The following is a 2952-nucleotide window of genomic DNA, read 5'->3' as shown; positions in this document are numbered from 1 at the left end:
CACCCATTGCTCGAAACAGGACACCTTTCACGTTTACACGGAACACGAAACACACCGGACTACAGGGAAAATGCACAAAGCTGAGCAGGCCGTGTTCCACATCATACCGTGCTGCAACGTGTCTGTTTTGCAGAATAAAAGTCCCAAAGAATGTTCTCCACCCTAAAACCGGAGGTAGCATTACATTCCGAGAACGACAGATCACATTGTGAGGATGCTCTGACCTCGGAGCCAGTTCGAGATGCCACTTTCCTTGCCTTTTTCCTTAACCGTGCAATTTGCTGCAGAGATGCTCAGTCCTGGACATGAGCCACATGGATACCAACTGAGTTGGAAACCTGTTTCGGATTCGAGGAGAAGCGACTCCATAAATTTTGCTAAATTCCATGGTGCTTATTAGAAATGCAGTTTCCGTTCACCTCAATCTAAAAGGCAGTTTCTGAACATAGTAACAGAAGTCAAAAGATAATTACCTCACCCCACCCCCACTCCAGAAGAGGTGCTAACTGCCCTTGAGTGCTTTTTGTTCTCGATGTGAAGAGCTTTCACCCCTGAGTCACCTTCACGTCTCTGGTTGCTGAGTTAATCACAAAGAAGGAATTTCACCAGAGCTGCAACTGCCTCACTTCCCCACTCGCCCTCCCCGTTTACATTTTCCTGCTCGTCAGTGATTTAAAGAAAACCAAATGGATGCCATGTCATTCTGTCGCCTCTCTGTCGATTCCTCCGTTTCAGTTCCGACGTGGATCTCGGGGCCAACTCTCGCACGTTGAATAACGACAGACAGCTTCCAAATGAGGTCTTTCAGAGACGACTTTGGGGTACATTTGATAGACAGACTCGTTCAGGAATCCGTGGTGCGCTGTGACACCAGCGCATCAGCTTCTTCCCTGTCTTTGAACCGGGCCGCCTGCGCAAGAAATGCAAATGCGGTACTGCTCTTCGTGGAAGGATCAGAAGGCGGTAACTACACTCTCAAATGGAATGGCATATGAACAGAACCAGGTTGGAGAAAAACTTTACAATGCTTTGCACAGTAATTAAATGGAGTTGCATTACATTTCACTACGATGGCAGGTTTGCAGATGGGAAAGCAAGCAAGAAAACTCCGATCTTGACCATGTAAAAGGCCGCAGTTGAAGAACAAAGCAGTTTCTGCGCACTTTCGAAATGGGCACCTTTCGCGCGTAAGGCGAACGTGATGACCACTACACGACAGAAACAAGGCGCAGTCACCACTGCTAAGGCTCAGTGGCACCCAGCACTGAAAGTTGACGCCATTTTACCTTTCACCTTTCTGTTTCCAATCGCTCGTTGTTTAATGGGACTTCTTTAATTTTGGCTATGTGGTGCGCATGGACGAGATACACCGAAGTATCTGTTTCCACGCGGTGTGCGCCAATAACGTTGTGTTGCTTACACCGGCTGTAAAGGATTACTTTTTAGCGGAGCTTGCCGTCGCAGTCTGTGGCACAATCATTTAGTCTGTTCGACTGCTCACGGGAAAGGTAGTATTGTGAAACACTGCAGAAACGAACGACTTCCTTACTTTTGCTCCGACTGACCATACTCCGTGAAATTTTCCCAGATTCTCAGTTGAGGATTTTTGCAGCTGTAAGTTACCTCAGAAACCCTGTTAATTCGTAATGTATTGAGCGAATCGCAAAACAGGAAGCATTTAACGCGGAACACAAACAAAACTGGCAAACCAAATGCATTTTCAGACACAGCGAGCATGAATGCAAAATGTGAGACAGGCCGGGGGCATGAGCCATAAAGTAATCTCACAACTAACAACAGGGAAATTCCAAACTACTCTTTCAAACATACTGGAGACTGAGTGCACTACCACTTCCCAGACAATGCTGAAAAGAGAGAAAGAAAGAACAGAACAAGAGTGGGCCATAATAAGTGAATTCACTAATCACAGTCTCGATTAGATTACCTTTCCCTTCCGATGTCTCCAGGACCGAGATGAAGTAAATGGGAGAAATTCAATAACAAATGACATCGAAATTTATTGGAACGATTTTCTCATTGGCCAGAAAACCAAATAACGACGAGTCGAGTCACCGTATGACTTTGTTTCACAACAGCGATGAAATAACAGTCTCCATTCGGTTCCAGTAAAAATTCAACTTGCCTGGAACGTAAAGCAACAGCAGAGCTGCTTGCGATTTTCCGCGCGGGAGGCGAACACGATCATGACAGCACAGACACTTCACCACACCACAGTTAATTCCACGAGAAGCTAACTCATTTTTCTTCTGTTTCAAACAGAAATGCAGCAGGGGTCGGAAACGCATGTGAGCAAGCGGCGTCGTTGGAGTTGATCAGCAGAAATGGCAGCGGTGGGATTCGAACCCACGCCTCTGTCGAGACTGGAGCCTTAATCCAGCGCCTTAGACCGCTCGGCCACACTACCAGCCGCCCGCAGCCGCCCATTTTCTTGCACTTCCAATTGTGCTCCTGCATAACAACGGATGCAAAGCCATGTGAAAAGGGTTCCATGACCCCTCTCCGACTCGCACAGCTGCTGGGATGTGCCCGTCTACAATATCAATTTCGCAGCAGATAATGATAGCCCATCGATCCAGACAAAATTCAATGGTATGCTGAGTCTATCTTCTCAGACTCTTTTCAGCTACAAATGCATCTGTGAGTGCGTGAGAACATATGATCGGTTATGATTTGATCAAATTACCATGAGCTGCTTGACATTACTGCAATTTCGATTCTTGCTTTGCTAAATGATTTCACCCATTGCTCGAAACAGGACACCTTTCACGTTTACACGGAACACGAAACACACCGGACTACAGGGAAAATGCACAAAGCATCATACCGTGCAGCATAGTTACAGTCACTGTGTCTGTTTTGCAGAATAAGAGTCCCAAAGAATGTTCTCCACCCTAAAACCGGAGGTAGCATTACATTCCGAGAACGACAGAT

General features: G+C 46.4%; 1 non-coding gene across 1 annotated transcript; it reads right to left on the bottom strand.

The window, feature by feature from the left end:
* Nucleotides 1-2343: 2343 nt before the first annotated feature.
* On the bottom strand, nt 2344-2425 carry trnal-aag (transfer RNA leucine (anticodon AAG)). The gene has a single exon. It is a non-coding gene; the product is annotated as a tRNA-Leu (tRNA).
* Nucleotides 2426-2952: the final 527 nt, after the last annotated feature.

This window comes from Chiloscyllium plagiosum, unplaced genomic scaffold (assembly GCF_037043375.1).
Source record: "Chiloscyllium plagiosum isolate Xiang-an unplaced genomic scaffold, Cpla_swu_hap1 HiC_scaffold_29, whole genome shotgun sequence".
Lineage (NCBI taxonomy): Eukaryota > Metazoa > Chordata > Chondrichthyes > Orectolobiformes > Hemiscylliidae > Chiloscyllium > Chiloscyllium plagiosum.
This window is presented reverse-complemented; position numbering and strand designations above follow the sequence as displayed.